Below are 21821 nucleotides of genomic sequence, written 5' to 3'. Positions count from 1 at the left end.
AATTCTGCATAGTTTCATCTCCTTACAAATGCCAGTTGCCAAGAAGCCTATCTAACCATTCAAAGGGCAAAGAATTGTAGGGCTGGCCAGTTCAGGTGCTGAAACGGTAAGTCATGCCATATCAAAGTGACAGAGCAAATCAATTGATCTAGGACTTTCAGCTGGACACCTCTGAGAATAGCAGCTTGTCAGCAATGACACAGCCATCTTCCTAGCTGTATTCCAGAAAGAGGAAAGGGACACCTTCAATGGTTAATATGTTTGGCACGAGAAAACAGCAAGAAATGTACCGCAAAATACTTGAGTCAGATCAAGTGCGTTTCTCTAGTGAGAATTTTGCACTTGTTCTTTCTTGTCTGTGCCTTTACTTTTCACAGAAGACAGGGGAGCATTTCATTATTACCGTTCTTTTGTTTTCTTTTGTTGGCCTCCCTCTTTCCACCTGCAATTAACAAATTTGCCTTTCTTTACTGGCTTCTCTTTCTTTACTTCTACAAGTTGACATGAGGTCATCCAACCTAATCATCAATGTTCTCAGACAGTGGAGAGAAGTAGAAGGTACAGCTAAATGGATAAAAGAAACCCACAAAAATAGACAGGTTTTTACAATCTTCTGTGAGAACATTAGGACACAAGATGTCTTTGAACTGAGTAATGCTCTATTGATTTAACTTTTAGTCCACTCGTTACTATTATTGCAGGCATTTGGCCTTTAGTACAGAGCCTTGGAACTAATCCAGGCCAATACTTTGGCTAATTTTGTTTTATTTCTAGTGAGGACTTTGTTTCTTAAGGGGTAGTCCAGAGAAAGAGCGTCCACGGTACTTTTACGGGTCATAAATTCTGGTACAGTTTGTGCTGGAAATACGTCTAGGAAAGAAAGGTTTGACATCTTTTTTGACTTTCAAATGGAACCACGATTTGAAAAACCTAAGAGTTGGGGTTCCCCCCCCACCCCACACCCCAAGTACTTCTCTGTGCAATATTACTCAGGGATTACACATAAAAGCCCACCCTGTAAAATACGTTGCAGATACTTTGCAAGAAGTGCAGCTTAGCAGCTAGAGATGATAACGTGGGTTAAATAACATTGCTTCTGCAGTGATGGAAACTCTGTCTATGCAGACATACTCAACAAAGTTTACGATGGCTTAGCTCCTGTGCTCAAGTTAATGTGCATTTTAGAACTTCCCAAGAAGGTGAATTCAACCTCCTTCATTGCTCTCTGCTGGAGTCCCAAGAGAATTTCAGTCTGCTTTTTGTCATTGGCAGCTGTCACTGCTTAGCTCTTGAACATGAGACTCCCTCATGACTGATGAAAGTTGTCTAGTTAAGAGTGGCTGAAAGACATGGTCTTGCTCTAGAAGGAGATGAGAAGGTTTCTGCAGTCTTTGTCATCTCTACTGCTTGTGATTTCTAGACAAAACCAGTGGGAAGTTTTCTGAAGGCAGTCCAGAAGCTGGCAATATGGACAGCTTACAGCCGAACACTTGCTGCAGTGCAACCATGGTGACACCAGAAAGGACTTCAAAATATTGATAGGGCAAACAAAGCAGTTGGAAGGAAAAGAACATGAACCATTATTCCATTTTTCTAATTTATCTTTCTTTCAATCATCATTTTTGTGCAGTTTCACGGCTTGCGTTGGTATCCCTCCGAAGGAATCTGAGACAGAGTAAGCGTTTTAATGGAGTAGAAGTGAGAAACGCAGGCCAAGTTGCCCTTTTTGCCATCAAGTACCAGTTACACTTGAACTACCCTTTGCTTAAGGTGCTTAGCTTACACTAAGAATTGATTAGCACATTTTGATGGGAGCAAATTCTACTGTCATGACTGAGTAAATTTTGCTGTCACTCAGAATTTTACTGTCGTCTGAATAGCAATGTTTGTGTCAAAATAGGATTTTGTCTCCTGTATCTGCAGCAGGTAAGCCTTTTGCTGTCAGCAGTGTTGCTTAACCTTTCATGTCATATCCCTCTTCACATCCATCTTCTGCTTAAGGCTTATTAATCTACTTTAGAATTGGCACGTGGAATAAGACTACTTTTCCTTTTTGAAAGCTAATGTCATTTGACCTACTTACAGCAAATAATTCATTAATTGCAAGTCCCCAGCTAGCATCTTTTTGGCATATTCTAACCTTCTAAAGAAGTAACAAAAGCACTCTCCAATACTTGACTTTCATATCACAGTGGGAACGCTGGTCCTGTTTTCAATAAACAATCATGGGTATGGTAAAACAAAAGGAGGGGTTGGAGTTTTCACTGTTAACCTATAGTGAGCTTGGATATTGCAATATGCATGAATTTAATTAACACTGTTATATAAACTGGTTGATTTAATCAATAAATTGGAGTAAATGCTGACCAGTGACAAGGTGGATTGGCTTCCTTTCGCTTACAACACAGTGCCAAGTCAGGCTGGTTTGATAGTACCAAGTGGCTGCTAAAATCTGCCATCCAGAAGCAGGGCAGGTGAGTTATGTTTGGAAGGGAAAAGGGCTGTGGTTTGTGTTTGCGGGCCTGGCGCTGGGAGTGGCCGACTGGCTCCTGATAATCCAAGATACGCAGGATGGTTCCCAGACCAAGGGAGGCACCAGTGTAAAGTCGGGCTGGTTTTCTTAGTACACAGTGGTTCCTTCAATCTGCCATCCAGAAGTGGGGCAAGTGAGTTTTGTTTGGAAGGGAAAAGGACCAAGGATTTTGTTCAAGGGCCTGTGGCTGCAACTGGCCGGCTGGCTTCTGAAAATCCACGATACGCAGGATGTTTCCCAGACCAAAGGTAGCAATTCTGCCAAGTCGGGCTGGATTGATAGTTAAAAGTGGCTCCTGCAATCTGCTATCCAGAAGTGGGGCAGGTGAGTTTTGTTTGCCAGGGAAAACGGCCACGGTTTGTGTTTGGGGGCCTGGGGCAGGGAGTGGCCGGCTGGGTCCTGAAAATCCATGATACGCAGGATGGTTCCCAGACCCAAGTTGGCACCAGTGCCAAGTCGGGATTTTTTTAATGGTCAAAAGAGCCTCCTGCAATCTGCCATCCAGAAGTGGGGCAGGTGCATTTTGTATGCCAAGTAGAAGGGCCTTGGTTTGTGTTTGGGGTCCTGTGTCTGGGAGTGACCGGCAGGCTCCTGAAAATCCACGATACGAAGGATGGTTCCCAGATCCAAGGTGGCAACACTGACAAGTTGGGCTTGTTTGCAATTGCTAAGTGGCTCCTGCATTCTGCCAGCCAGAAGTGGGGCAGGGGAGTTTTGTTTTCCAGGGAAAAGGGCTGTCGTTTGTGTTTAGGGGCCTGTGGCTGGCAGTGGCAGGCTGGCTCCTGAAAATCCCCGATACGCAGGGTGGTTCCCAGACCTGGTTGGCAACAGTGCCTAGACGGGCTGCTTTGATACTGCAACGAGGCTCATGCAAATTGCCATCCAGAAGCGGAGCAGGTGAGTTTTGTTTGCCAAGGAAAAAGGCCTTGGATTGTGTTTGGGATCCTGGGCTGGGACTAGCCTGCTGGCTCCTGAAAATCCCTGATACGCAGGAAGGTTTCAGACCAAGGTGGCACCAGGGCTAAGCCGGGCTGTTTGGATAGTACCAAGTAGCTCCTGCAATCTGCCAATCAGAAGCGGGGCAGTGAGTTTTGTTTGCAAGGGAAAATGGCCGAGGTGTGTGTATGGGGGCCTGTGGCCGAGAGTGGCAGTCTGGCTCCTGAAATTCTTTGATATGCAGTATGTTTCCCAGACCCAAGATGCAACTACTGCCAAGTGGGGCTTGTATGACATTGCTAAGAGGCTCCTGCAATCTGCCAGCCAGATGTGGGGCAGGTTAGTTTTTTTTACCAGGGAAAAGGGCTGTGGTTTGTGTTTAGGGCCTGTGGCTGGGAGTGGTTGGCTGGCTCCTGAAAATCCACAATACGCAGGATGGTTCCCTGACCCAAGTTGGCACCAGTGCCAAACCAGGCTGGTGTGATAGTAACAAGTGGCTCCTGCAATCTGCCATCCGGAAGCGGGGCAGGTGACTTCTGTTTGCCGGCTAAAGGTCTGCGGTGTGTGTTTGGGGGCCTGTGGCCAGGAGTGGCCGGCTGGCTCCTGAAAATCCACGATACGCAGTATGGTTCCCAGACCCAAGGTGGCACCAGTGCCAAGTCGGGCTGGTTTGATTTTATCAAGTGGCTCCTGCACTTTGCCATCCAGAACGGGGCAGGTGATTGGTGTTTGCCGTGGAAAAGTGCCTTGGATTTTGTTTGGGGGCCTGTGGCTGGGAGTAGCCGGCTGGCTCCTGAAAATCCACGATACGCAGGATGGTTCCCAGACCGAAGGTGTCACCAGTGCCAAGTCAGGCTGATTGTTAGTGCCAAGTGGTTCCTGCAATCTGTCATCCAGAAGCGGATCAGGTGAGTTTTGTTTGTAAGGGAAAAGGGCCATGGTTTGTGTTTGGGGGACTATGGCTGGGAGTGGCGGTCTGGTTCCTGAAAATCCATGATAGGCCGGATGTTTCCCAGACCCAAGGTGCAACCAGTGCCAAGGCGGGCTGTTTGGATAGTACAAAGTGGTTCCTGCAATCTGCCATCCAGAAGCGGGGCAGGTGAGTTTTGTTTGCCAGGGAAAAATGCTGTGGATTTTGTTTGGGCTCCTGTGTCTGAGAGTGGCTGCCTGGCTCCTGAAAATCCAAGATACACAGAATAGTTCCCAGACCCAATGTAAAAACACTGCCAAGTGTGGCGTGTTTGACATTGCTAAGTGGTCCTGCAATCTGCCAGCCAGAAGTGGGGCAGGTGAGTTTCGCCTGACAAGGAAAAGGGCCATGATTTGTGTTTGGGGGCCAGTAGTTGAGAGTGCCGGTAGGCTACTGGAATTCATTAGTATCCAGGATGGTACCCAGACCCAAGGTGCCACCAATGCCAAGTCGGGCTGTTTTGATAGTACCAAATGGCTCCTGATATCGGCCATCCAGAAGCGGGCAGGTGAATTTTGTTTGCCATGTAAAATGGCTGTGGTTTTTGTTTTGGGGCCTGTGCCTCGGACTGGTAGGCTGGCTCCTGAAAAATCCACGATAAGCAGGGTTGTTCCGAGACCCAAGGTGGCACCACAGCCAGTTTGGGCTGATTATTAGTGCCAAGTGGTTCGTGCAATCTGCGATACAGGAGTGGCGCAGGTGAGTTTTTTTTGCCGGGGAAAAGGGCCATGGTTTGTGTTTGGCGACCTGTGGCTGGGAGTGGCCGGCTGGGCCCTGAAAATCCACGATACTCAGGATGGTTCCCAGACCCAAGGTGGCTTCAGTGCCGAGTCGGGCTGGTTTGATAGTACCAAGTGGCTCCTGCAATCTGCCATCCAGAGGCGGGGCAGGTGAGTTTTGTTTCCGAGGGAAAATGGCCGAGGTTTGTTTTTGGGGGCCTGTGGCCGAGAGAGGCTGGCTGACTCCTGAAATTCATTGATATGCAGGACTGTTCCCAGACCCAAGGTGACAACACTGCCAAAACGGGCTTTTTTGGCATTGCTAAGTTTCTCCTGCAATCTGCCAGCCAGAAGGGGGTCAGGTGAGTTTTCTTTACCCGAGAAAAGGGCTGTGGTTTGTGTTTGGGGGCCTGTGGCTGGGAGTGGCCTGCTGGTTCCTGAAAATCCACGATACGCAGGATGTTTCCCAGACGCAAGGTAGTAACACTGCCAAGTCGGTCTGGTTTTATAGTACAAAGTGGCTCCTGCAATCTGCCAGCCAGAAGTGGGGCAGGTGACTATTTTTTGCAAGGGAAAAGGACCGAGGTTTTTGTTTGGGGGCCAGGGGCCAGGAGTGCTGGTTGGCTCCTGAAATTCCTTGATATGCAGGATGGCTCCCACACCCAAGGTGGCAATACTGCCGAGTTGGGCTCGTTCGTTACAACCAAGTGGCTCCTGCAATCTGCCATACAGAAGAGGGGCTGGTGAGTTTTCTTTGCAAGGGAAAAGGGCTCTGGTTTGTCTTTGGGGGCCTGTGGCCGGGAGTGGACGGCTGGCTCCTGAATATCCACAATACGCAGGACAGTTCCCAGACCCAAGGTGGCACCACTGCCAAATTGGGCCGATTGTTAGTGCCAAGTGGTTCCTGTCATCTGCCATCCAGAAGCGGGGCAGGTGAGTTTTTTTTTCCAGGGAAATGGGCCGTGGTTTTTGTTTGGGGGCCTGTGGCTAGGAGTGGCTGGCTGGCACCTGAAAATCAATGATACGCCGGATGTTTCCCAGACACAATGTGGGAACAGAGCAAAGTCGGGATGGTCTGACATTGCCAAGAGGCTCCTGCAATCTGCCATCCAGAAGACGGTCTCGTGAATTTTGTTTGCCAGGGAAAAGGGCCGTGGTTTCTGTTTGGGGGCCAGTGGCTGAGAGTGTCGGTGGGCTCCTGAAATTCAATAATATGTAGGATGGTACCCAGACCCAAGGATGCACCAGTGTCAAGTCGGGCTGTTTTGATACTACCAAGTGGCTCCTGCAAACTGCCATCCAGAGGCGGCGCAGGTGAGTGTTGTTTGCAAGGGAATAGGGCCGAGGTTTGTGTTTGGGGGCCTGTGGCTGAGAGTGGCTGGCTCGGTTCTGAAATTCATTGATATGCAGGATGGTTCCCAGACCCAAGGTGACCACACTGCGAAGTCGGGTTGTTTGGCATTGCTAAGTGGCTCCTGCCATCTGCCATCCACAATTGGGGCAGGTGAGTTTTGTTTGCCGGAGAAAAGTGTTGTGGTTTGTGTTTGGGGTCCTGTGGCTGGGAGTGGCCGGCTGGCTCCGGAAAATCAAAAATACGCAGGATGCTTCTCAGACCAAAATTTGCAACAGTGCCAAGTCTGGCTGTTTTGTTATTACCAATTGGCTCCTGCAATCTGCCATCCAGAAGTGGGGCAGGTGACTTTTTTTTGCCAGGGAAAACGGCTGTGGTTTGTGTTTAGGGCCTGTGTCTGGGAGTGGCCGGCTGGCTCCCCAAAAACCACGTTATGCAGGATGGTTCCCAGAGCCAAGGTGGCAGTACTTCCAAGTTGGGCTTATGGTTAGTGCCAATGGCTCCTGTAATCTGCCAGCCAGAAGCAGGCAGGTGAATTTTTTTTTCCAGGGAAAAGGGCCGTGGTTTGTGTTTGGTTGCCTATGGCCGAGAGTGTCGGTAGGCTCCTGAATTTTAATATTATGCAGGATCGTACCCAGACCCAGGGTGGCACCAGTTCCAAGTCAGGCTGCTTTGACAGTATCAAGTGCCTCTTGCAATCTGCCATCCATAAGCGGGCAGGTGAATTTTGTTTGCCGGGGAAAAGGGCCGTGGTTTGTGTTTGGGGGACTGTGGATGGGAGTGGCCGGCTGGCATCTGAAAATCCACGGTATGCAGGATTTTTCCCAGACACAATGTGGCAACACTGCCAAGTCGGGCTGTTTCGTTATTACCAATTGGCTCCTGTAATGGGCCAGTCACCAGCAAGGCAGGTGAGTTTGGTTTGCCAGGGAAAAGGGCTGTGGTTTGAATTTGGGGGTCTGCTGCTGTGAGTGGCCGGCTGTCTCCTGAAAATCGATGATACGCAGGATGGTTCCCAGACCCAAGGTGGCACCAATTCCAAGTCGGGCTGGTTTGATAATACCAAGTGGCTCCTGCAATCTGCCATCCAGAAGCGGGGAAGGTGAGTTTTGTTTTCCAAGGGAAAGGATCATGGTTTGTGTTTGGGGGCCTATAGCTGGGACTGGCCGGCTGGCTCCTGAAAATCCACGATACGCACGATGGTACCTAGACCCGGAGTCGCACCAGCTCCATGTCAGGCTGGTTTGATAGTACCAAGTGGCTCCTGCAATCTGCCATCCCGAAGCGGGGCAGGTGAGTTTTGGTTTCCAGGCAAAAGGGCCATGGATTGTTTTATGGGGCTTGTGGCCTGGAGTGGCCTGCTGGCTCCTGATAATCCACGATTTGGAGGATGGTTCCCAGACCCAAGGTGGCTACACTGCCTAGTTGGTCTGATTGTTAGTACCAAGTTGCTCCTGCAATCTCACATCCTGACACGGGGCTGGTGAGATTTGTTTGCCAGAGAAAAGAGCCAAGGTTTTTGTTTTGAGTCCTGTGTCCAGGAGTGGCCGGCTGGCACCTGAAAATCAGTGATACGCAGGATGTTTCCCAGACATAAGGTGGCAATACAGCTAAGTCAGGCTGGTTTGACATTCCCAAGTGGCTCCTGCAATCTGCCATTCAGAAGCGGGGCAGGTGAATGTTGTCTGCCAGGGAAAAGGGCCATGGTTTTTGTTTGGGGGCCAATAAGTGAGAGTGCCGTAGGCTCCTGAAATTCATTAATATGCAGGATGGTACCCAGACCCAAGTGGCCACCAGTGCCAAGTCAGGCTGTTTTGATACTACCAAGTGTCTCCAGCAATCTGCTATCCAGAAGCAGGCAGGTGAATTTTTTTTTTCCAGGGAAAAGGGCCGTGGTTTATGTTTGGGGGCCTGTGGCTGGGAGTGGCAGGCTGGCTCCTGTAAATCTTCGATATGTAGGATGGTTCCCAGACACAAGGTGGCACCACTGCCAAGTTTGACTGATGGCTAGTGGCAAGTGGTTCCAGCAATCTGCCTGCCAGAAGTGGGGCAGTTGAGTTTTGTTTACCAGGGAAAATGGCTGTCGTTTTTTTTCGGGGCCAGTGGCTGGCAGTGGCAGGCTGGCTCCTGAAAATCCAAGATATGCAGGGTGGTTCCCAGACCTAAGTTGGCACCAGTGCCAAGTCGGGTTTTTTTGATACGACAACGAGGCTCCTGCAATCTGCCATCCAGAAGCGGAACAGGTGTATTTTGTTTTCAAGGGAAAAGGACTGAGGTTTGTGTTTGAGGCCTGGGGCCGAGAGTACCAGCTGGCTCCTTAAAATCCAGAATACGCAGGATGTTTCACAGACAGAAGGTGACACCAGTGCCAAGCTGGGCTGGTTTGATAGTACCAAGTGGCTCTTTCAATCTGCCATCCAGAGGTGGGGCAGGTGAGTTTTGTTTCCAAGGGAAAAGTGCCGAGGTTTGTGTTTGGGGGCCTGTGGCTGAGAGTGTCTGTCTGGCTCCTGAAATTCATTGACATGCAGGATGGTTCCGAGACCCAAGTTGACAACACTGCCAAGTCGGGTTTGTTTGACATTGCTAAGTGGCTCCTGCCATCTCCCAGGCAGAAGTGGGACAGGTGAGTTTTGTTTCCCGGAGAAAAGGGCTGTGGTTTGTGTTCGGGGGTCTGTGGCCAGGAGTGCACAGCTGGCTCCTGAAAATCAACGATACACAGGATGGTTCCCAGACCTAAGTTGGCTCCCGTGCCAAGTCGGGCTGTTTTGTTATTACCAATCGGCTCCTGCAAACTGCCATCCAGAAGTGGGGCAGGTGAGTTTTGTTTACCAGGGAAAAGGGCCATGCTTTGTGTTTGGAAGTCTGTGGCCGGGAGAGGCCGGCTGGCTCCTGAAAATCCACGATACGCAGGATGGTTCCCAGACCCAAGGTGGCACCACTGCCAAGTTACGCTTATGGGTAGTGCCCCGTGGTTCGTGCAATCTGCCATCCAGGAGTGGCGCAGGTGATTTTTTTTTGCCAGGGAAAATGGCCATGGTTTGTGTTTGGTGGCATGAGGCTGGGAGTTGCTGCCTGGCTCCGGAAAATCCACGATACGCAGGATGGTTCCCAGATCCAAGGTGCAACCAATACCAAGTCGGGCTGGTTTGATAGTACCAAGTTGCTCCTGTAATCTGCCATCCAGAAGCGGGGCAGGTGAGTTTTTTTTTCCAGGGAAAGGGGCCATGCTTTGTGTTTGGGGTTCTTTGGGTAGGAGTGGCCAGCTGGCTCCTGAAAATCCACGATACGCAGAATGGTTCCCAGACCAAATTAGGCACCAGTGCCAAGTCGGGCTTGTGTGATAGTAGAAAGTGGCTCCTGCAATCTGCCAGCCAGAAGTGGGGCAGGTGAGTTTTCTTTGCCAGAGAAAAGGGCCATGATTTGTGTTTTAGGGCCTCTGGCTGGGAGGTGACTGCTGGCCCCTGAAAATCCACGATACGCAGAATGGTTCCCAGACCGAAGGTGGTGCCACTGCCAAGTTGGGCTGATGTTAGTGCCAAGTGGCTCCTGCAATCTGCCATTTAGGAGCAGGAAGGTGAATTTTGTTTGCCAGGGAAAAGCGCCGTGGTTTGTGTTCTGGTGCCTGTGGCCGAGAGTGCCGGTAGGCTCCTGAAATTTATTAATATGCAAAATGTTTACCAGACCAGGGGTGGCCGCAGTGCCAAGTCGGGCTGGTTTGATAGTATCAAGAGCCTCCTGCAATCTTCCATCCAGAACGGGGCAGGTGAGTGTTGTTTGCCAGGGAAAAGGGCCGTTGATTTTGTTTGGAGGCCTATGGCTCGGAGTGGCAGGATGGCTCCTGAAAATCCATGATACGCAGGATGGTTCCCAGACCCAAGGTGGCGCCACTGCCAAGTTGGGCTGATGGGTAATGTGAAGTTGTTCCTGATATCTGCCTGCCAGAAGTGAGGCAGGTGAGTTCTGTTTGCCACAGAAAAGTGCTGTGGTTTGTGTTTGGGCTCCTGTGTCTGGGAGTGGCCGGCTGGCCTCTGAAAATCCACGATACGCAGGATAGTTCTCAGACCCAAGGTGACAACAGTGCCCAATCTGGCTTGTTTGACATTGCTAAATGGCTTCTGCAATCTGCCTGCCAGAATTGGGGCAGGTGAGTTCTGTTTGCCGTGGAAAAGTGCTGTGGTTTGTGTTCGGGGGTCTGTGGCTGGGAGTGGCCGGCTGACTCCTGACAATCCACGATACGCAGGATGGTTCCCAGACCCAAGGTGGCACCAGTGCCACGTCGGGTTGGTTTGATAATACCAAGTGGCTCCTGCAATCTGCCATCCAGAAGCGGGGCAGGTTGGGTCTTGTTTGCCAAGCAAAGGGCCATGGTTTGTGTGTGGGGGCCTGTAGCTGGGAGTGGCCGGGTGGCTCCTGAAAATCCACGATGTACAGGATGGTTCCCAGACCCAAGGTGGCACCAGTGCCAAGTCATGCTTTTTTGATAGTACCAAGTGGCTCATACAATCTGCCATCCAGAGTGGGGCAAGTGAGTTTTGCTTCCCAGGGAAACGGGCCATGGTTTTTGTATGGGGGCCTGTGGCCGAGAGTGGCTGGCTGGCTCCTGAAATTCTTTGATATGCAGGATGGTTCTCAGACCCAAGGGGGAACACTGCCAAGTCAGTCTGGTTTAACATTGACAAGCGCCTCCTGCAATCTGCTAGCCAGAAGCGGGGCAGTTGAGTTTTGTTTCCAGGGAAAAGGGCCGTGGTTTGTGTTTGGGGACCTGAGGCCAAGAGTGGCTGCCTGGCTCCTGAAATTTTTATATATGCAGGATAGTTCTCAGACCCAAGGTGGAACACAGTCAAGTCAGGCTTGATTGACATTGCCAAGTGTCTCCTGCAATCTGCCAGCCAGAAGTGGGGCAGGTGAGTTTTGTTTGCCAGGGAAAAGGGCTCTGGTTAGTGTTTGGGGGCCTGTGGCTGGGAGCGGCCGGCTGGCTCTTGATAATCCACGTTACTCATGATGGTTCCCAGACCCAAGGTGGCACCAGTGCCAAGTCTTGCTGGTTTGATAGTACCTAGTGTCTCCTGCAATCTACCATCCAGCGGCAGGGTAGGTGAGTTTTGATTCCCAGGGAAAAGGGCCCTGGTTTTTGTTTGGGGGCCTGTGGCAGGGTGTTACTGGCTGGCTCTTCAAAATACACGATACGCAGGATGGCTCCCAGGCGCAAGGTGGCACCAGTGCCAAGTCGGGCTGGTTTGATAGTACCAAGTGGCTCCTGAAATATGCATTCCTGAAGAGGGGCAGGTGAGTTTTGTTTGCAAGGGAAAAGGACCGAGGTTTGTGTTTGGGGGCCTCTGGAACAGACTGCTGTCTGGCTCCTGAAATTCTTTTTTATGAGGGAGGGTTCCCAGACGTAAGGTGGCACCAGTGACAAATCTTGCTTGTATGATAGTACCAAGTGGCTCCTGCAATCTGCCATCCAGAAGCGGGGCTGGTGAGTGTTGTTTGCGCGGTTACAGGGCCATGATTTGTGGTTGAGGGTATGCGGCAGGGAGTGGCCTGCTGAGTCCTGAAAATCATGATATGCAGGATCGTTCCCAGATCCAACGTGGCACCAGTGTAAAGTCAGGCTCTTTTTCTTAGTAACAAGTGTCTCCTATAATCACCATCCAGCAGCGGGGCAGGTGAGAGTTGTTTGCCCGGGAGAAGCGCCGTGGTTTGTGTTTGGGTGCCTGTGGCCGGGACTGGGCGGCTGGCTCCTGTAAATCCACGATATGCAGGATGATTCCCAGGCCCACCGTGCAACCAGTGCCAAGTCGGGCTGGTTTTATTGTACAAAGTGGCTCCTGCAATCTGACATCCAGAAGCGGGGCAGGTGAGGTTTTTTTGCAAGGGAAAAGGGACGTGGTTTGTGTTTGGGGGCCTGTGGCTGGGAGTTGCCGGCTGGCTCCTAAAAATCCACGATACACAGGATGGTTGCCAGACCAAAAGTAGAACCAGTGTAAAGTCGGGGTCGTATGATATTACAAAGTGTCTCCTGCAATCTGCCATTCAGAAGTGGGGTTGGTGAGTTTTGTTTGCAAGGGAAAAGGGCCGTGGTTTGTGTTTGGGGGCCTGAGGCCCTGAGTGGCTGGCTGGCTCCTGAAATTTTTTGATATGCAATAAAGTTCTCAAACCCAAGGTGGAACACTGCCAAGTCAGGCTGCTGTGACATTGCCAAGGGTCTTCTGCAATCTGTCCGTCAGAAGCGGGGCAGGTGAGTTTTGTTTGCCGGGGAAAAGGGCTGTCGTTTGTTTTGGGGGATCGGTGGCAGGGTGTGGCTGGCTGGCTCCTGAACATCCACTATACTCAGGATGGTTTCCAGACCCATGGTGGAACCAATGCCAGTACGGGCTGCTTGGATGGTACCATGTGGCTCTTGTATCCTGCCATCCAGAAGCAAGGCAGGCGAGTTTTGTTTGCAAGGGAAAAAGGCCGTGCTTTGCGTTTGGGGGCCTGTCGCCTAGATGGCTGGGTGGCTCCAGAAATTCTTTTATATGCAGGATGGTTCCCAGACCCAAGATGGCACCAGTGCCAAGTTGGGCTGGTTTGATAGTACCAAGTGGCTCCTGCAATCTGCCATCCAGAAGTGGGGCAGATGAGTTTTGTTTACCAGGGAAAAGGGCTGTGGTTTTTGTTCAGGGGCCTGTGGCTGGGATTGTCTGGCTGGCTTCTGAAAATCCACGCTACGCAGGATGGTTCCCAGACCCAAGGTGGCAATAGTGCCAAGTAGGGCTGGTTTGGCATTGCCAAGTGGCTCTTTCAATCTGCCAGCCAGAAGCGGGGCAGGTGTGTTTTGTTCACCTGGGAAAAGGGCCATGTTTTGTGTTTGTGGCCTGTGGCTGGGAGTGGCCAGTTGGAACCCAAAAATCCACGATATGCATGATGGTTCCCAGAACCAAGGTGGCAACACTGCCAAGTTGGGCTGGATTTTCAGTACCAAATCGCTCCTGATATCTGCCATCCAGAGGTGGGGCAGGTGAGTTTTGTTTCCAAGGGAAAAGTGCCGAGGTTTGTGTTTGGGGGCCTGTGGCTGAGAGTGTCTGTCTGGCTCCTGAAATTCATTGACATGCAGGATGGTTCCGAGACCCAAGTTGACAACACTGCCAAGTCGGGTTTGTTTGACATTGCTAAGTGGCTCCTGCCATCTCCCAGGCAGAAGTGGGACAGGTGAGTTTTGTTTCCCGGAGAAAAGGGCTGTGGTTTGTGTTCGGGGGTCTGTGGCCAGGAGTGCACAGCTGGCTCCTGAAAATCAACGATACACAGGATGGTTCCCAGACCTAAGTTGGCTCCCGTGCCAAGTCGGGCTGTTTTGTTATTACCAATCGGCTCCTGCAAACTGCCATCCAGAAGTGGGGCAGGTGAGTTTTGTTTACCAGGGAAAAGGGCCATGCTTTGTGTTTGGAAGTCTGTGGCCGGGAGAGGCCGGCTGGCTCCTGAAAATCCACGATACGCAGGATGGTTCCCAGACCCAAGGTGGCACCACTGCCAAGTTACGCTTATGGGTAGTGCCCCGTGGTTCGTGCAATCTGCCATCCAGGAGTGGCGCAGGTGATTTTTTTTTGCCAGGGAAAATGGCCATGGTTTGTGTTTGGTGGCATGAGGCTGGGAGTTGCTGCCTGGCTCCGGAAAATCCACGATACGCAGGATGGTTCCCAGATCCAAGGTGCAACCAATACCAAGTCGGGCTGGTTTGATAGTACCAAGTTGCTCCTGTAATCTGCCATCCAGAAGCGGGGCAGGTGAGTTTTTTTTTCCAGGGAAAGGGGCCATGCTTTGTGTTTGGGGTTCTTTGGGTAGGAGTGGCCAGCTGGCTCCTGAAAATCCACGATACGCAGAATGGTTCCCAGACCAAATTAGGCACCAGTGCCAAGTCGGGCTTGTGTGATAGTAGAAAGTGGCTCCTGCAATCTGCCAGCCAGAAGTGGGGCAGGTGAGTTTTCTTTGCCAGAGAAAAGGGCCATGATTTGTGTTTTAGGGCCTCTGGCTGGGAGGTGACTGCTGGCCCCTGAAAATCCACGATACGCAGAATGGTTCCCAGACCGAAGGTGGTGCCACTGCCAAGTTGGGCTGATGTTAGTGCCAAGTGGCTCCTGCAATCTGCCATTTAGGAGCAGGAAGGTGAATTTTGTTTGCCAGGGAAAAGCGCCGTGGTTTGTGTTCTGGTGCCTGTGGCCGAGAGTGCCGGTAGGCTCCTGAAATTTATTAATATGCAAAATGTTTACCAGACCAGGGGTGGCCGCAGTGCCAAGTCGGGCTGGTTTGATAGTATCAAGAGCCTCCTGCAATCTTCCATCCAGAACGGGGCAGGTGAGTGTTGTTTGCCAGGGAAAAGGGCCGTTGATTTTGTTTGGAGGCCTATGGCTCGGAGTGGCAGGATGGCTCCTGAAAATCCATGATACGCAGGATGGTTCCCAGACCCAAGGTGGCGCCACTGCCAAGTTGGGCTGATGGGTAATGTGAAGTTGTTCCTGATATCTGCCTGCCAGAAGTGGGGCAGGTGAGTTCTGTTTGCCACAGAAAAGTGCTGTGGTTTGTGTTTGGGCTCCTGTGTCTGGGAGTGGCCGGCTGGCCTCTGAAAATCCACGATACGCAGGATAGTTCTCAGACCCAAGGTGACAACAGTGCCCAATCTGGCTTGTTTGACATTGCTAAATGGCTTCTGCAATCTGCCTGCCAGAATTGGGGCAGGTGAGTTCTGTTTGCCGTGGAAAAGTGCTGTGGTTTGTGTTCGGGGGTCTGTGGCTGGGAGTGGCCGGCTGACTCCTGACAATCCACGATACGCAGGATGGTTCCCAGACCCAAGGTGGCACCAGTGCCACGTCGGGTTGGTTTGATAATACCAAGTGGCTCCTGCAATCTGCCATCCAGAAGCGGGGCAGGTTGGGTCTTGTTTGCCAAGCAAAGGGCCATGGTTTGTGTGTGGGGGCCTGTAGCTGGGAGTGGCCGGGTGGCTCCTGAAAATCCACGATGTACAGGATGGTTCCCAGACCCAAGGTGGCACCAGTGCCAAGTCATGCTTTTTTGATAGTACCAAGTGGCTCATACAATCTGCCATCCAGAGTGGGGCAAGTGAGTTTTGCTTCCCAGGGAAACGGGCCATGGTTTTTGTATGGGGGCCTGTGGCCGAGAGTGGCTGGCTGGCTCCTGAAATTCTTTGATATGCAGGATGGTTCTCAGACCCAAGGGGGAACACTGCCAAGTCAGTCTGGTTTAACATTGACAAGCGCCTCCTGCAATCTGCTAGCCAGAAGCGGGGCAGTTGAGTTTTGTTTCCAGGGAAAAGGGCCGTGGTTTGTGTTTGGGGACCTGAGGCCAAGAGTGGCTGCCTGGCTCCTGAAATTTTTATATATGCAGGATAGTTCTCAGACCCAAGGTGGAACACAGTCAAGTCAGGCTTGATTGACATTGCCAAGTGTCTCCTGCAATCTGCCAGCCAGAAGTGGGGCAGGTGAGTTTTGTTTGCCAGGGAAAAGGGCTCTGGTTAGTGTTTGGGGGCCTGTGGCTGGGAGCGGCCGGCTGGCTCTTGATAATCCACGTTACTCATGATGGTTCCCAGACCCAAGGTGGCACCAGTGCCAAGTCTTGCTGGTTTGATAGTACCTAGTGTCTCCTGCAATCTACCATCCAGCGGCAGGGTAGGTGAGTTTTGATTCCCAGGGAAAAGGGCCCTGGTTTTTGTTTGGGGGCCTGTGGCAGGGTGTTACTGGCTGGCTCTTCAAAATACACGATACGCAGGATGGCTCCCAGGCGCAAGGTGGCACCAGTGCCAAGTCGGGCTGGTTTGATAGTACCAAGTGGCTCCTGAAATATGCATTCCTGAAGAGGGGCAGGTGAGTTTTGTTTGCAAGGGAAAAGGACCGAGGTTTGTGTTTGGGGGCCTCTGGAACAGACTGCTGTCTGGCTCCTGAAATTCTTTTTTATGAGGGAGGGTTCCCAGACGTAAGGTGGCACCAGTGACAAATCTTGCTTGTATGATAGTACCAAGTGGCTCCTGCAATCTGCCATCCAGAAGCGGGGCTGGTGAGTGTTGTTTGCGCGGTTACAGGGCCATGATTTGTGGTTGAGGGTATGCGGCAGGGAGTGGCCTGCTGAGTCCTGAAAATCATGATATGCAGGATCGTTCCCAGATCCAACGTGGCACCAGTGTAAAGTCAGGCTCTTTTTCTTAGTAACAAGTGTCTCCTATAATCACCATCCAGCAGCGGGGCAGGTGAGAGTTGTTTGCCCGGGAGAAGCGCCGTGGTTTGTGTTTGGGTGCCTGTGGCCGGGACTGGGCGGCTGGCTCCTGTAAATCCACGATATGCAGGATGATTCCCAGGCCCACCGTGCAACCAGTGCCAAGTCGGGCTGGTTTTATTGTACAAAGTGGCTCCTGCAATCTGACATCCAGAAGAGGGGCAGGTGAGGTTTTTTTGCAAGGGAAAAGGGACGTGGTTTGTGTTTGGGGGCCTGTGGCTGGGAGTTGCCGACTGGCTCCTAAAAATCCACGATACACAGGATGGTTGCCAGACCAAAAGTAGAACCAGTGTAAAGTCGGGGTCGTATGATATTACAAAGTGTCTCCTGCAATCTGCCATTCAGAAGTGGGGTTGATGAGTTTTGTTTGCAAGGGAAAAGGGCCGTGGTTTGTGTTTGGGGGCCTGAGGCCCTGAGTGGCTGGCTGGCTCCTGAAATTTTTTGATATGCAATAAAGTTCTCAAACCCAAGGTGGAACACTGCCAAGTCAGGCTGCTGTGACATTGCCAAGGGTCTTCTGCAATCTGTCCGTCAGAAGCGGGGCAGGTGAGTTTTGTTTGCCGGGGAAAAGGGCTGTCGTTTGTTTTGGGGGATCGGTGGCAGGGTGTGGCTGGCTGGCTCCTGAACATCCACTATACTCAGGATGGTTTCCAGACCCATGGTGGAACCAATGCCAGTACGGGCTGCTTGGATGGTACCATGTGGCTCTTGTATCCTGCCATCCAGAAGCAAGGCAGGCGAGTTTTGTTTGCAAGGGAAAAAGGCCGTGCTTTGCGTTTGGGGGCCTGTCGCCTAGATGGCTGGGTGGCTCCAGAAATTCTTTTATATGCAGGATGGTTCCCAGACCCAAGATGGCACCAGTGCCAAGTTGGGCTGGTTTGATAGTACCAAGTGGCTCCTGCAATCTGCCATCCAGAAGTGGGGCAGATGAGTTTTGTTTACCAGGGAAAAGGGCTGTGGTTTTTGTTCAGGGGCCTGTGGCTGGGATTGTCTGGCTGGCTTCTGAAAATCCACGCTACGCAGGATGGTTCCCAGACCCAAGGTGGCAATAGTGCCAAGTAGGGCTGGTTTGGCATTGCCAAGTGGCTCTTTCAATCTGCCAGCCAGAAGCGGGGCAGGTGTGTTTTGTTCACCTGGGAAAAGGGCCATGTTTTGTGTTTGTGGCCTGTGGCTGGGAGTGGCCAGTTGGAACCCAAAAATCCACGATATGCATGATGGTTCCCAGAACCAAGGTGGCAACACTGCCAAGTTGGGCTGGATTTTCAGTACCAAATCGCTCCTGATATCTGCCATCCAGATGCGGGGCAGGCGAGTTTTATTTGCCAGGGAAAAGGGCTGTGGTTTTTGTTTGCAGGCTTCTGGCTGAGAGTGGCAGCTGGCTCCTGAAATTCTTTGATAGGCAGGATGTTTCCCAGACCAATACTGGAAATGCTACCTAGTCGGGCAGGTTTGAAATTGCCAAGGGACTCCTACAATTTGCCATCCATTATTGGGCAGGTGAGTTTTGTTTGCCAGGGAAAAGAGCCGAGGTTTGTGTCTAGAGTCCTGAGGCCAGCAGTGTCCGACTGGTTCCTGAAAGCCAGCGATACGCAGGATGCGTCCCAGACCCATGGTCGCACCAGTGCCAAGTCAGGCTGATTTGTTAGTACCAAGTGGCTCGTGCCATCTGCCATCCAGAATCGGAGCTGGTGAGTGTTGTTTGCCGGCGTACAGGGCCATGTTTTGAGGTTGGGGGCTTGTGGCTTGGAGTGGCCTGCTGGTTCCTGAAAATCCATGATACGCAGGATGGTTCCCAGACCCACGGTGCCGGCAGTGCCAAGTCAGGGTGGTTTGATTATACAAAGTGGCTCCTGCAATCTGCCATTCCGAAGCGGGGCAGGTGAGTTTGGTTTGCAAGGGAAAAGTGCCAAGGTTTTCGTTTGGAGTCTGTGGCCTCAGAGTGTCTGGCTGGCTCCTGAAATTCTATTATAGGCAGGATGGTTCCCAGACCCAAGGTGGCAACCCTGCCAAGTCAGGCTGGTTTGATAGTACCAAGTGGCTCCTGCAATCTGCCATCCAGAAGCAGGGCAGGTGAGTTTTGTGTGCCAGGGAAAAGCGCCGTGGTTTGTGTTTAGGGGCCTGTGGCCGAGAGTGCCCGCTGGCTCCTGAAATTCTTTTATATGAGGGATAGTTCCCAGACCCAAGGTGGCACCAGTGCCAAGTCTTGCTGCTTTTATAGTACCAAGTGGCTCCTGCAATCTGACATCCAGAAGTGGGGAAGGTGAGTTTTGTTTGCCAGGGAAAAGGTCTGCGGTTTGTGTATGGGGGCCTGAGGATCAGAGAGGCTGGCTGGCTCCTGAAATTCTTTGATATGCAGGATGGTTCGCAGCCCCACGGTGGAACACTTCCATGTCAGGCTGGATTAACATTGCTAAGTATCTCCTGCACTCTGCCAGTCAGAAGCGGGGCAGGTGAGTTTTGTTTGCCAGGGAATAGGCCTGTGGTTTGTGTTGGCGAGGCCTGTGGCTGGGAGTGACCGGCTGGCTCCTGAAAATCTTCGATACGAGGCTTGTTCCCTGACCCAAGGTGGCACAAGTGCCAAGTTGGGCTTTTTGGATAGTACCAAGTGGCTCCTGCAATCTGCCATTTAGAAGCGTGACAGCTGAGTTTTGTTTGCCAGAGAAAAAATTCAAGGTTTGTGCTTGGGGGCCTGTGGCCAAGAGTGGCCAGCTGGCTCCTGAATATCCACGATACGCAGGATGGTTCCCAGACCCACCGTGCAACCAGTGCCAAGTCGGGCTGGTTTCATTGTACAAAGTGGCTCCTGCAATCTGACATCCAGAAGCGGGACAGGTGAGGTTTTTTTGCAAGGGAAAAGGGCCGTGGTTTGTGTTCGGGGTCCTGTGGCTGGCTGGCTCCTGAAAATCCACGATACTCAGGATGGTTCCAAGACCCATGGTGGCACCAGTGCCAAGTCAGGCTAGTTTGATAGCACCAAGTGTCTCCTGCAATCTGCCATGATTACGTGAAGAAATACTTTCTGGTGTCCGTACTGGGCCATGTGCTCTTTCTTCTCTCCCTCAACTTCTCCATCACCTCTCATCTTTTCCACATGCGCTATTGTCAAGGTCCACAGGCTACTTTTCACAGAATCTTCAGGCCTGATGCAGTAGGAATGATGAATACAGCAGAGCTAGGATCTATTTTCCAGTTTGGATAAAATGTATTCTGCACACAAATCCAAGGGGAAGGTGAGGCCCTGATGCCCAGAAAAATTTTCACTACTACTAGTGTTCTACATCAACCTCAACTTAGTCTGAAAGAAAAGATTTTCTCTGAGAGCATCTGAGAGGTTTGCATGAAGCACTGATATCTGACATATGCAAATTTGAATAGGAGAGGAAAAAGAAAATGGCAAGAAGTTTTTAATTTTAGTGGTTTCAATTTTAATTTCCGTGCACTTTTTCAAAACTTGTCAGCTCAAATGCCCATCAACATCTTTTAGTCATCTGGAAGTCAGTATTCATATAAAATGTGCTTCAAATCAAAAGAATTTCACTCCAAGTTTCTACGCCTAGATTTATGATTTCCTACACATATTAGATGAAAGGAAGGCCTTTTTTACTGTGGGAGTGCTGGAACACTGGAACAGGTTGCCCAGAGAAGTTGTGGGTGTCCCTGAATCCCTGAAAGTATTCAAGGTCAGCTTGGACGGGGCTTGGAGCAGCAACAAAGGAGAAGCTTGATGGTAGAGAAACAAAGTTGGACTATAGAAGAAACTCGGATTGAAGTATAGGAGCAAGTTTTCTCTCAGCTCTTGGGGTAAATTCAAAGTTGTACAAAATGACATTTATCTGTGCTATTCACTACTGTAACAGAAAGGTTCATGAAAACTGTACAGAAGATAGCAAATTTTAAGAGATAAGAATTACAGCATAAAATCCATGGGATGGGTTATAACATGAGACACTCTCTAAGAGAAAATCTCTGCGTTTCAGCACTTCATCATGGTAAGATTTCATGAAGTGCCAAAGAAGGCGGCAAAATATCATTCGGGACATTATTTCCTGGAATTCAGCCTGGCCATTAGTAGGAACTGGGTTTGAACACATCATCTAGATATACCACACACACTTTCCCTTCACTGAAAACTTACTGTTTACAACAAATAAGCAATTGACGATCAAAATTGATTGAAAGCATCTTAAACATGTCAAGTATTTCATTGTAGATGATCTGTGATCCAAATGCTTCTTCCACCTTAGAGAGGGACAGAAGAATTCTTCCATATCATGACGGTTTAAAATGGTATCAAACAATGATTTCTGCTGAAAAAATATCATCTATTTTTTTCTATTTTTGGAAGAAAATATTCCTAGACACACAACAGGTGAGAACGAAGTAATTTTAAAGAAACAAATGAAATGAAAATATCCTGTAAATAGAATGAAATGAAAAGCTGTGTTTTAAATAGGAGCTAAAGATTCAACAGAATTTTTGTACCAGGCATTTGAATTACTGCACCAGCTCTTTTGCCCATCAAGAGAGGCATTTAGCATTTCAGTCTTTTCCAAGGTGTTCATGATGGGCTATGCTGATCTCTGTGTGTGCCTAGGTGTGTGTGGAAGGGGGGGCATGTGAAGGGGAGTGTGTATGTTTGCTTTACAATTGTTGTGGCAGATTCATGCCTCAGCTCCACATTTTGTTTTAAAAAGATCACACCGAGTGGATATGAAGTTTCCTATCAACAAGAGATCAATTCCCAAATCATCCATTTGACTCTACCTTATAAATCATGTGCTTTGTTGCATATTTTATCAAATATACTTTCAAGCCAGATGGAGGAAGGAGGATGTGGGAATCCCTCCACCATCTTGCAACTTTTATGCAAGTAGGTTTTCAAGAAAATCATCATTTCTCTTTTAAATATGTCTGGAACAGGCATGATGGTAGTGTCAACCTGTTGGAGATTTTGTTGCTGGAAGAAGTTGTACAAAAGGATTGGTTTTTACATTGACCAGTTACTGAATCAAGGGCAGGAATACATTGGAAATTCAACTGGGGGTTCCTTTT

This window comes from Melospiza melodia, chromosome Z (assembly GCF_035770615.1).
Source record: "Melospiza melodia melodia isolate bMelMel2 chromosome Z, bMelMel2.pri, whole genome shotgun sequence".
Classification (NCBI taxonomy): domain Eukaryota; kingdom Metazoa; phylum Chordata; class Aves; order Passeriformes; family Passerellidae; genus Melospiza; species Melospiza melodia.
The sequence above is the reverse complement of the archived record's forward strand: the minus strand, read 5'-3'. Positions refer to the sequence as shown.